The sequence below is a fragment of the Lissotriton vulgaris genome, chromosome 7 (genome assembly GCF_964263255.1).
Source record: "Lissotriton vulgaris chromosome 7, aLisVul1.2, whole genome shotgun sequence".
Taxonomy (NCBI): domain Eukaryota; kingdom Metazoa; phylum Chordata; class Amphibia; order Caudata; family Salamandridae; genus Lissotriton; species Lissotriton vulgaris.
The window spans coordinates 1,739,384,477-1,739,396,470 of record NC_141695.1 but is presented as its reverse complement, the minus strand read 5'-3'; positions in this window follow the sequence as shown (position 1 = coordinate 1,739,396,470).

Genomic DNA, 11,994 nt, shown 5'->3' with positions numbered 1-11,994 from the left:
GGTACGGTTTGCTGGGGGCAATTCTCTGCGGCAACCTTTCTCTGCACGTCAAACGCCGGTAAGGAGGTTTCAAAAGGGGGAGGCTGCATGGAGTTAGAGTCATCAACAGTAGCAGCCCAACTAGCGAAACCCGTTAATCCCTTGAGTGGGGGGGGAGGCACCATAAATCCAATTGAGGAGTCTGGGGAGCCAGGTTTAATGGCAGTCCTCCTTGCAGTCAGCGGGGGTAAACCAAGTGAGACGGTGGAGGAGCCAAAAAACAGAAATAGATATCAGTTGAGGTCTAAACAAGATCTGAAGTTAAAGGGGGTATTGGACTCTGCGGATACAGTGGCGAGGGGGGGACTGACCCCACTAACTCCGTATAAAAAGAAGAAAAAGTGGGGGGCCAAGAAGGTTGGAAGTACTAAGGTGACTCAACAGTTGCAGTTACAAAAGAACACCCCATCGTTTAAGAGCTATTTTAAGATCATGGAACACCTGGCGGGCCCGAAGGGGGTGACGGCAACGGAGGCGGGGTAATAGATCAGGTTTCTGACCCATCTACCCTGACTTTGGAAAATAGATATACACCTCTGGGAACTATCCAGGATGTGGGTAACCCGGAGAATTCACAAGCAGGGCTGTGTGTGGGTACAGCTGGCAGTTCTACAGCAGCAGTTATACCCAGGGACGCCTCTTTCCCTCCAATAGAGCTACAAGGGACCAGTTCTCTTGAGAGTTAGGTCTCTATGCTATCGGAGTCCACATTGGGAAATTCTAAGGACATTGATACCCTAAAAGCACAAAATCGGTCTCTAATGATGGATATGGAAAGGTTGGAGATGCAAACCTGTAGGAACAACCTCAGAATCTTGAAAATTCCGGAGGGAGAGGAAGTAGAAGACATCAAGGGATTTGTTTGTAAATTGCTACGAGATGGGGTCTTGAAGGATCGGCCGGATATTGATCTTGAAGCAGAGATTCAGAGGGTGCATATAGACCCCTTTAGGCTACATCCTGACCGGAAGGCGCCCAGGAAGATTCTTGTTAATTTCCAAACTTATAGCATTAAGGAATTAATTTTAAGCAGGTGCTTTACATGATCCCTCTTCACTACCGGGCCAATCCATATCAAATTCAATCTGACATAGATGACACAGCTCAGAGGCAGTGGGAATTAGGCTCCAGAATGCCAGAACTCAGGTCACTGGGTGCGCAGGTACAGATGAAGTTTCCAGCCCTTCTAAAGGTGATGTGGAATAATAAAATGTATAATTGTAATCATCCTGAGGAAGTTGACGAACTGTTGTCCCAGATGAGGAAATAATTAAGCCTAAATAGGTGGATTGGCGAAGGGTAAATTGAAATAGGTAAAATTCATATAAAAAATTAACACAAAAAAAAATATTTTTTCACTAGAGTAAAGGTGGGGTAAAAACAAAGATTAAAAAAAGGTGATTGAGAGAAGAGGGAAAAAAAAGGAGAAGGGAAGAAAGGAAAAAAAAACAAATAGAAAGAATGCATTACGGTTCCGCAAAAAATTTGTAGCTGCAGTGCCAAGGGTGCGGGGGGCTCCCTAAAGGCGAGTTCAACGACTGGTAAGATGGGAGGGTTCCCTGGGGGAGGGTTTTGGAGGGGTTACTGAGGGGGAGGTGAAAAGGAAAAAATGTCCTCATATGTTGAAAAATTGTCATGTTGTTGGTTAGAGCTCTGGAAGGTGGGCACTTTTTGGGTCTAGTTTAGTTATGGCTGTTAGTAGGGTAATCGGTAATAAATACATTTCTCTCCTGGAATCTTAATGGCATAGGGGGCGGGAGAAAACAATCTAGGGTCTGTGAATATTTAAAAAATTCAGAAGCTCATGTTTACTTATTACAGGAAACGCATTTAGAGGCTAAACTATGTAAACAAGTCTTTTGTAAACTAGGTTGGGTTCAGGAGGTACTATGTTCTAGGCAAAAGAAAATCTCTAGGGAGGTAGCTATTATTGTTAGAGCAAATAAGGGGATTAAGGTCCAGAAATGGGACAATGACCAGTCCGGCAGATGGCTGGTGGCAGTCCTCTCTATAGGTAGTTCTCCCTATACGTGCGCAGTGTATTATGTTCCTAATGAGGACAATTCTAGTTTTCTTTAGAAATTAGGGGGTATTTTATTACAACACACTGTGCCGGTAATATTAAGGTGAGATTTCAATTTAGTTTTTGATAACCAGTTAGACTGCACTTCCAGAGTGAAGTATCGTTTCCCAAAGAACTCTTTCTTAGCTCTTAGGAACATCATGAAGGACTTTAATTTACAGGATGTATGGAGAGCTAAATATGGAGCTGTAAGAGAATATTCTTTTTACAGCAAAAAATATAAGAAATACACAAGAATTGATTATTTTTTGGTAGATCGTGCATTAATGCCAGACATAGTGTCGGTATCCCATATTCCAGCAGGTTTTTCCGATCATTCAGTGGTGGAATTAGTAATTAACCTTAGGATCAGGCCCATAGAGGTTAGATGGACTTTGGATAGAACACTCCTGCTGGAAGTTGAAATCAAGGCAAAGGTCAGAGAAAGTATTACTGAGTTTTTCCATTTCAATATAGGTACAGGCACTGAGCAATTAGTTTGGGAATCTTTCAAGACCTACTTGAGAGGTATACTGAGTTCACAGATGACTTATAAGAGGAGATCTATTAAGAAAAGAGACACTGATGACCTTGAAGTCATAAAAAAGAAAGAATTACAACTACAGTTAGCAGCCCTCGCAGATAGGGATAACATCCCGAGGTTAGAAAAGGAACTCCTAGAACTTCATTCAGGATTCAAACCAAGAAGCGATAAAGCAATTAAGGACAGTTGGGAGGTCAGCAGATTGAAGAATTTTGAGTACGGGTAGAAGTGTGGTGCTCTCCTGGCCTGGAAGTCGAGATCAGAGAGGAGCAGGAATAATATTGACTCACTAATCCAGCGGGACTCGGGAGTACTGTTAATGGAGGAAGAAGAGATTAGAGAGGAAGCAAGGGGGTTTATGAGGGGGTTCTATCAAGAAGATAGCTGTCGTGGAGTTGAGGATGTGGAGGCTTGGTTAGGCTTGAGGGATTTGCCCCATCTGGGTGAATTGGATAAGATCTTGTTAGCCAGTGAGATCACAGAGGGGGGATAAGGGTGCAAGTGAAGAAGATGAGCCGAGGGAAAGCAGCTGGCCCTGACGGCTTGCAGACAGAGGTGTATGCGGATAACTTGGAGGAAATATTGCCCATGCTTATGACACTCTTCAATAGAGGTGATATTCCCCCTTCATGGCTGGAGGCTACTATTGCCCTAATAATAAAACTAAATAAAGATCCCCAAAAGATAGAATCGTATAGAACAATTTCCCTCTTAAACTCTGATCTGAAGATATTTTCTAGACTACTAGCAACCAGATTAGCAAAAGTTATTAAGACCATCATCCATCCAGATCAGGGAGGGTTTATACCTGTCCGGCAGCTCAATGTGCTCACGTTTCAGGTGATTGGGGCAATTGATGTAGCAGAGGAGAGAGGACTGCCACTCACCATTGTAGCGATCGATGCTGCTAAAGCATTTGATCAGGTTAATTGGGTGTTCCTATGGGAGACTATTACAATGTTTGGGTTTCCTTCTCTTTTTATTCAGGGAGTTAAATCTCTATACAGGAGCCCCCGGGCCAAAGTCCTGATTCATGGTGGTCTGACAGACTGGTTTAACATCTCCAGAGGTACAAGGCAGGGCTGTCCCCTGTCCCCTCTCCTGTTCGATGTATACATCGAGCCTTTTGTATGCTCACTGAGATTGGATTCCGTTATTACACCATTTTAAATGGGGAGTTAGAACTAAAAGCAGCTTTATATGCAGATAATCTCCTCCTCTATACTGCTAATCGTGCTGAGGCTATTCCCAGATTATATAAATTAGCTGAAGACTTTGGTAGGGTATCAGGATATAAAATTAACAAAGAGAAAACAGATATAATGAGTAGGAACAGCGCAGCCCCGGTACAGGGAGCCAAACAAAAAATTAGATATCTGGGTATATACCTTACACAGAAATTAGCAGATACTTCCAAAACTAGCTGGCAGACTGTGGTGAAGGAAGTAAGTAAGTTATTATCTAGGTGTGGGGGTCTACCCCTGAATATTTATGGAAGAGTGAATTTAGTTAAAATTACCATCCTCCCCAAAATAACTTTTTTGTTTAACAACATACCCCTATTATTAATCCCAAGGATATTGCCAACCTCCAAGGGAAGATCGGATCATTTATTTGGGCCACAAAATCTCCCAGGATAGCATGGAGGAAATTAAGAAGGGGGCTGAAGTTGGGAGGCTTGGCTCTACCTGATTTGCTTTTTTATTGCTATGCCTTCCAGCTCAAGAATTTTAGAATTCTGGCCAATAAGCTAGACTCCTCCTCGCACGGCCGTCTCTTTCAGGCAATGTTATCGGACCAGCCACAAGGTTTTGAATTTTTCCTCTATAAATTTGGGGATCAAAAATTCTACAAAAAGGTTCGCTTGAAGATTTTACAGGCGGCACTTAAAATCTGGCAGCACATTCGGAAGGTTCTGGGGATCCTCTACTACAACATACAAGCCCCAATATGGGATTCCCCGGGTACTCCTGACTGTTTGTTAGATCGGTTGGCACAGCCACTGAAAGAAGCAGGCTTGGAAAAGTGGGGGGACCTCTGTGTTAACACTCGGCTCTTGGATTGGGAATCTTTATCAAATCTAACTGGGGGGTCCCTCACAAGATTCAAGTATTACCAATTGTCATCAAGGTGGGGAAGACAGTGTTGGGGGAAGGAGGAGGAGACCCAGATTCTTGATTTCATTGGTAGAGGGAGAGGCTGGAAGCGGGAGGTCGCCTTCTGGTATAACACTTTGGTGGCGGCAAGATAGTCTGGATTCTGAAATAATGAGTCTCTGGGGCAATTCTTTAACCGAGAACCCAGAGGAGATACTGAAAGTTTGGTCTGACTCATATACCATGTCACAAAAGATAATCAAACCAGCCAACCTCAGAAGAAATCACCTATTCACTGCATACAGGGTATATTGGACTCCTGCTTAAACTATCCAGGATATCAGCTGAAATCTATCACTGTCCGAGATGTAACTTTCCGGCTGCTGACGATTCACACATGTTTATGGATTGCCTCGAAATTACCAGCTACTGGAGGCAGGTGTGTGGCTTTTTGGAGGGGGTTTTATCAACATCAAATACCTGTTGCTCCAGATTGATTTTCTTTGGTCTCCCACAGGGGTACTCGATGAATAATTGTGCCACACAGTTTCTGGTTTATGTGATTGTTATCGCTAGGAGAGAAATATGCAGAGAGTGGAAGTCGAAGGACCCCCAAGATTTGCTGACTGCTTAAAGAACATCATGACGATCAACCAGTCAGATAGGGTGTGTGGTGGAGAGAGTGCCATCAAGGTCCGGTCTGCATTAAAAGATTGGTCAGAAAAATAACTAAAAGTCCAATGATTATGCCGGAGGTTTGTAGTCCAGTCCTCCGTGGTAATAAGGTAATAGGGAGTTGGACAAGGAGACAGCCTACCTCTGGGTGATTTCTGTAGGACGCGCACACACACTCCAGGGGCGGAATCTAGTTTGTATGTGCGAAAGGCTCAGAGAGATGCCATCTAGAGCCGATATCTTCTGGTGGCATGTATGAGGACAAAAAAAAGAGATTTAGAATTGAGATCTAAAGAGTTACAGTGAGCATTAGAGAGGTAAACTAAGATTCAATAATGTCCCTTGATATCTGAAGAGAATATTGATTCTCCAGTATTGGGGTGTCTTTCATAGATTCACATGCTTGAATATTCCCCGTCGTCGGAGTGGGAGTCCCACGGTAAATAAAATAGCAATAAATGCTAAATATATTATAATATACAATAAATATATATGTACATAATAAGGAAAAACCCAAAAAATGCATACAATAACCATCTGGTACCTAACCAAGAGTTTCCACATAGGAATGCATGGGGAAAAAGAAGTTCCAATGCAGCCTATCCTTGTCATTATGTTAGTCCAAACTGCAGCCAATCAGGCGCCAGCAGCCCTCTAGAACCTTCTCCTCAGAGCTCAAGCCCTCAGATTTTCTACCGCACGTCGTGTGTAAGGGAGTCTCCCTGAGCTCTGCTCAGTTTCTTTCTTCAAGTGTTCCAGTTTCTTCCAAAATGTCTTCAAGTAAGAAGTCTCTCTTCAGAGCTTGTTCCTCATGTGGAAAGCTGAGATTATTTCATGATGACCCACACAGTAAGTGTATTTACTGCCTTTACCCGGACCATGAAGTGGGTACCTGTAAACTCTGTAGAAAATTCTCAGAGAAAACTCAAAAGGACAGAGAAGGCCGTTTACTTGTCTGGCTTCAGAGGCTTAAAGACAAAGATAATGTAATTTCTGACGCTGAAAGTCTTGGGTCAGGCCGTTCTAAAGCAGCTTCTAAACGTGGTAGTGTGCAGGAGGTGCCTTCACCATTTCTTAAAAAGAGGAAAGTTTCCCTCACAATGACCCCTGCGGTGTCTTCACCTTTGCCTACCACGTCTGGGCCCACGAGACAAAGCTCTCAGGCTCCTTCTGCTTCAAAGTCCAGTTTTTCTGTGAGGAAAACGGATTTGCCGTCGACGACGGGAGTTTCTACTCCGTCGACGAGAATGGCTGTCTCTGGTTCCAAATCGACGACGACAGTCACTACGACGCTGGCCTCTGGATCGTCGTCGGCTTTAGCGTCGACGTCTTCATCGTCGATGAGAGTGGTTCTCAGCTCTAAGACTGTGTCTTCTGTGATTCCTATTTCATCTTCAACGACGAAAAAAGCTCACTCGTCGACGACCCGGTCGTCGTCGACTAGAGGTGTGAAGGCTTTGACTCCGTCTACGCTCTTGTCGACGAGCGCACCGTCGACGGCTATCCCGTCGACGAGGGGACCTGTTCCATCTGCTCCGTCGACGACCGCTCCGTCGACGACCGCTCCGTTGACGACCGCTCCGTCGACGACCGCTCCGTCGACGATGACTCTGTCGACGATGACTCCGTCGACGAAGACATTGAAAGTGAAGGTTCCGTCGACGATGACTCCATCGATACCGCTGAAGACTGCTCCGTCGACGGTCTCCTCGTCGACGATGGCATCCAAGTCGATCCCATCGCAGAAGTCAATTGATGTCATGCCGTCGACGCGTACGCAGGACACTATTTCGACACCGGCCTCTTCTTTTGCTACAATGCCTCTTTTGCCCTTGCAGTCCAGCAAACCACAGTTCGAGACTCTTACAGAGCAAGAGATGATTAATCCTCCATCTCCGCTGTTTGCGACTGATTCTGATCAAGAGTCTGATGACCAGGCTCACAGTCTTTCGGATCTAAATATTAAGTGCCAAGACTTCAGTAACGACGAGGAAGATGTTTATGGCCAACATCAAACAACTCACACTCAAATTCCAACTGCGATGTTGCCTATCTCCATGATATCAAACCTCCAAAGTATGTTGGAAGACTACAATCGGCGTTTCCCACCAACGCCACAGGTTACAACGGTCCCATCAGTAATAAATCCAGTTTCTAACCCGGTTCTGGCTCCTCCTCAACCAGCGTCGTCTGTAACTGTTCACCGAACTACATCAGTTCGTGTTCACACTACCATCTATCCAGAGGATGATGATGACGAGAATCCTCCAGAGCGTGAAGATGGTGAAGTTTCTGAAGTAGATGAGGATGGTGAGGAACATTTGGCGGAGTGGGATGACTATCGTGCTCAAACACCATCTCCTTCTCAGGTGCCTGCAGCGGATTCTCCTCCAGTAGACATCGCGGGCTTCCACCAGTTAATGGATAGGGCAGCACAGCGATTCAAATTGCCACGAGCACACCGAGAGGAAGATTGTTTCCTATACGATTTCAAAAACCAGCCCTTGAAACAGATCCACACAGTCCCGATTATAGATTTCATCTGGTCTGAAGGGGAGAAAATAATGAAGACGCCAAACTCTTTACCAGCACAGCTGCCAAGGTTAGAAAAGAAATACAAAGCTCCTATAGGATCTCCAGCATGCCTTACAGGTCAACCTAAGCCCGACTCTGTCGTCACGCAGGCAGCTCAACGGGGTTCAAAGAATCCGGCGTCTACAATCACTGCTCCTCCGGACCGTGAGGGCCGTCGCCTGGATGCTATTGGGCGAAAATTTTCCTCCATGTCCTCTACAACAGTTCGAGTAGCTAACGCAATGGCCATTTTAGGCCGTTATGACCGTCAGGCTTGGGCTGAGATGGCCGCCTACGTGGCGTTACTCCCAGATGCTTCCAAGGCAGAAGCACAGAAAATTCTGCAAGAAGGAGAGAGGACGGCAGAAGAACTTATAGATTGTGCAGTGGATGTAGCCTGCACCGGTTTTCGCCAGCTCGCTGGAGCGGCCGTTCTGCGTCGCCAGGGTTGGTTACGCTCGACTTCGTTTCGGCAGGAAGTTCAGGCACGAATCCTAGATATGCCATATGACGGCGAGTCATTATTTGGAGCGCATATTGATGAAGCGCTACAATCCATTAAAAAGGACACGGACACTGCACGTGCTTTGGGTACCCTTCAGTTTAAGAAGCAGCCCTTTCGGGGTGCTCGAGGACGTGGCACTACGTCCACTTTTCGTGGAGGAAGCAGTCAATACCGGTCCTTCAACCAAGGTAACCAGCGTTACACCGGTAACCGCCAGCAGTCTTCCCGTCAGCAGCCTGCCAGAACTTACAGAGGGAAGTCTAATTTCAGAGGACAATCCAACAAACGTCAATGACTCCTCTGTCGAACGGAGAATTGGAGGTCAAATCTCTCTGTTTGGTTCTCAATGGTCCTCCATTACTACGGACCGTTGGGCACTCGACATTGTGAAGAGAGGCCATGCATTGGAATTTGTCGAGGTACCTCCTCCAACGCCACCTTCCGGACCACCACCTCCGCACCTCAAAGAACTATTTCATCAGGTTCGCCTTCTCCTTCAAAAGGGTGCGGTGGAAGTTGTGCCAAAGTCGCAGAGAGGGAAGGGGTTTTATTCCCGTTTTTTCCTCGTCATCAAAAAGAACGGAGAATGGAGACCAATACTGGACTTGAGAGCACTCAATCATTATCTCAAGGACCAGACCTTCCGTATGCTCACGCTTACAGAGATCTTGCGTTTGCTCTCAGTCGGAGATTTCATGACTACCATCGATCTCCGGGACGCCTACTTCCATGTCCCAATTCTAGCGGCTCATCGCAAGTTCCTGCTCTTCAAGGTGGGGCACCTTCATTTCCAATTCAGGGTCCTTCCATTTGGCCTCCGTTCAGCCCCCCGAGTCTTTACAAAAATGTTGGCTCCGGTCATGGCTTTTCTTCGTCTCCAAGGCATACAGATATTCCCATATCTCGACGACTGCCTTCTGAAATCACAATCCCGCGCACAACTTCTACACCATACTGCAATCTGCCAGACAGTATTCCGTTCCTTGGGTCTGTCCATCAATCTGGAGAAATCTCAATTGCAGCCAACAACTTGCAAAGATTTCCTAGGAGCAACGTTGGACACCAACCTAGCCAAAGCATTTGTCTCCCGGGAACGTCAACAGAGGATCCTCCGGCTAGTTTCGCTACTTCTCGCAAAGAAGTGCGTTTCAGTCCGCTTGTTGAAGTCTTTTTTGGGGATGGCTTCGTCATGCATCGCTCTTGTCCCTCATTGCCGACTACGGGCACGACCTATCCAACAGGCTCTGGACAAGCAGTGGCGTCAGGTCACCGGTTCCTTCAACGATCAGGTCTCCATCACCATTCCCATGAAGAAGGCGCTCAGATGGTGGGCACAACCACACCAGCTAGCAGCAGGCACGTCTTTTCTGTCCAACACCCCAGATCTAACACTGACGACGGATGCCTCCCTGGAGGGCTGGGGAGCTCACCTCCAAGACCTGTCCGTGAAAGGGAAATGGACTTTCCATCAAAAGACCTGGCACATCAACAAGTTGGAGCTGATGGCTATCTTTCTGGCCCTGAAATCATTTCAACCAGTGCTGCAGGGAGAGTCAGTTCTCATACAAACGGACAACACGACCTGCATGCATTATATAAACAAGCAGGGCGGAACGAAGTCTCCGGTGTTATCCCGCCTGGCAGAGGCGATTTGGGACTGGTCCATCAATCATCAAATCCAAATCACTGCAGTACATCTTCCGGGGTTGTCCAACCTCCTGGCGGATTCCCTAAGCAGATCCCGATCATCCAACCACGAGTGGGAACTCCACCAGCCAACACTCGATATGGTCTTTCACCGTTGGGGATTCCCTGCAATCGACCTCTTTGCGACTCCAGAGAACCGCAAATGCCCCGCTTACGCAAGCTGGCATCCCCACAAAGGGTCCCAAGGCAATGCCCTTTTGATGGATTGGTCGAATCTCTTCGCCTACGCTTTTCCTCCGATCCCTCTAGTGCCTCGCGTACTTTGGAAGATGCGGAGAGAGCCTTGCCACATCCTTCTGATTGCTCCCAGGTGGCCACGACAGGCGTGGTTCTCAGAGCTGCTACTCCTGTCTCAATGCAAACCCATTCTTCTTCATCCTCGAATGGATCTTCTCTCCATGAACAGGGGTCAAATCTACCATCCGGACCCCTCTTCCCTGAGCTTGTCAGCCTGGAACCTGAGCACTGTGAATTTACACATCTAAGCATCCCTCAGGAGTGTCGTAACATCCTCGCTCAGGCCAGGGCTCCATCAACTATAAAAACCTATAAGTTGAAATGGAAACGCTTTTGCCACTGGTGTGCAGACGCCGGAGTACATCCTTTGCGTGCCACGCCCGCTGAGCTCCTCCCTTTCTTTCTCCATCTGGCTCAGTCGGGTTTGTCACATGCTACTTTAAGAGTTTTTCTGGCGGCAATCTCACGCTTCCGCCATGATGGCTCCGCCTCCTTATGCTCATCCAGATTGATACGTCAATTCTTCAAAGGACTTCTTCGGACTTTTCCTCCAGTTCGGCGTCCTCCTCCAGAGTGGCGCCTCAACATTGTCCTGTCACAATTAATGACTGCTCCGTTTGAACCAATCCATAGTGCAGACCTCAAGTATGTCACCTGGAAGGTTGCGCTTTTACTTGCACTGACGTCCTCACGTCGAGTGAGTGATATGCATGCTTTCACGATTAAACAACCATTTCTACAGTTCAAACCGGATTCTGTGCTTTTACGCACTAACCCTACTTTTCTTCCAAAAGTGCCGTCAGACTTCCATATTAATGAACCTGTTATACTGAAGTCTTTCTTTGCCAATCCGCAATCACCTGCGGAACAACGCCTGCACTCTTTGGACATTAAAAGATGTTTAAAGTTCTACATCAGCAGAACAGCCCAGTTCCGAAAATCGGATCAGCTCTTCGTGGCCTATGGCCGTTTTCAAAAAGGGCGACCAGTCACCAAACCTACAGTAGCCCGCTGGGTGGCTTCGGCGATTGCTTTCTGCCATCAGAAAGCGGGAAAGCCTTTACAGTCTACAGTGAGAGCCCACTCTACCAGGTCTGTGGCCTCTTCGACTGCACTCTTTGCCGGAGTTCCATTGCATCAGATTTGCAGAGCTGCCACATGGTCCAGCAGGCACACGTTCACGAAGCACTACAATCTGGGTGCCATGGCCGAAGGGGATACCGCAGTGGGACAAGCTGTGCTCCGTAATCTTTTTCAATAAGGTGAGCCTCTGTTCTACCCTCCTCCTATGGTTTCCAGTCTTATGCATGTCTTCTCTATGTATACATATAGTTTTATAACTTCTATGACATGGGTTTACACCTGTTGATTCCAACCTTTTGTGTATACATTGCATCCTGGAAACTTTGTGTTCGGATACGGACTGCTTACTATTCTATATTCAAGCATGTGAATCTATGAAAGACACCCCAATACTGGAGAAGAACAATTGTTACTTACCTGTAAACAGGTGGTTCTCCAGTATTGGTGTCTTTCATAGATTCACATGCGACCC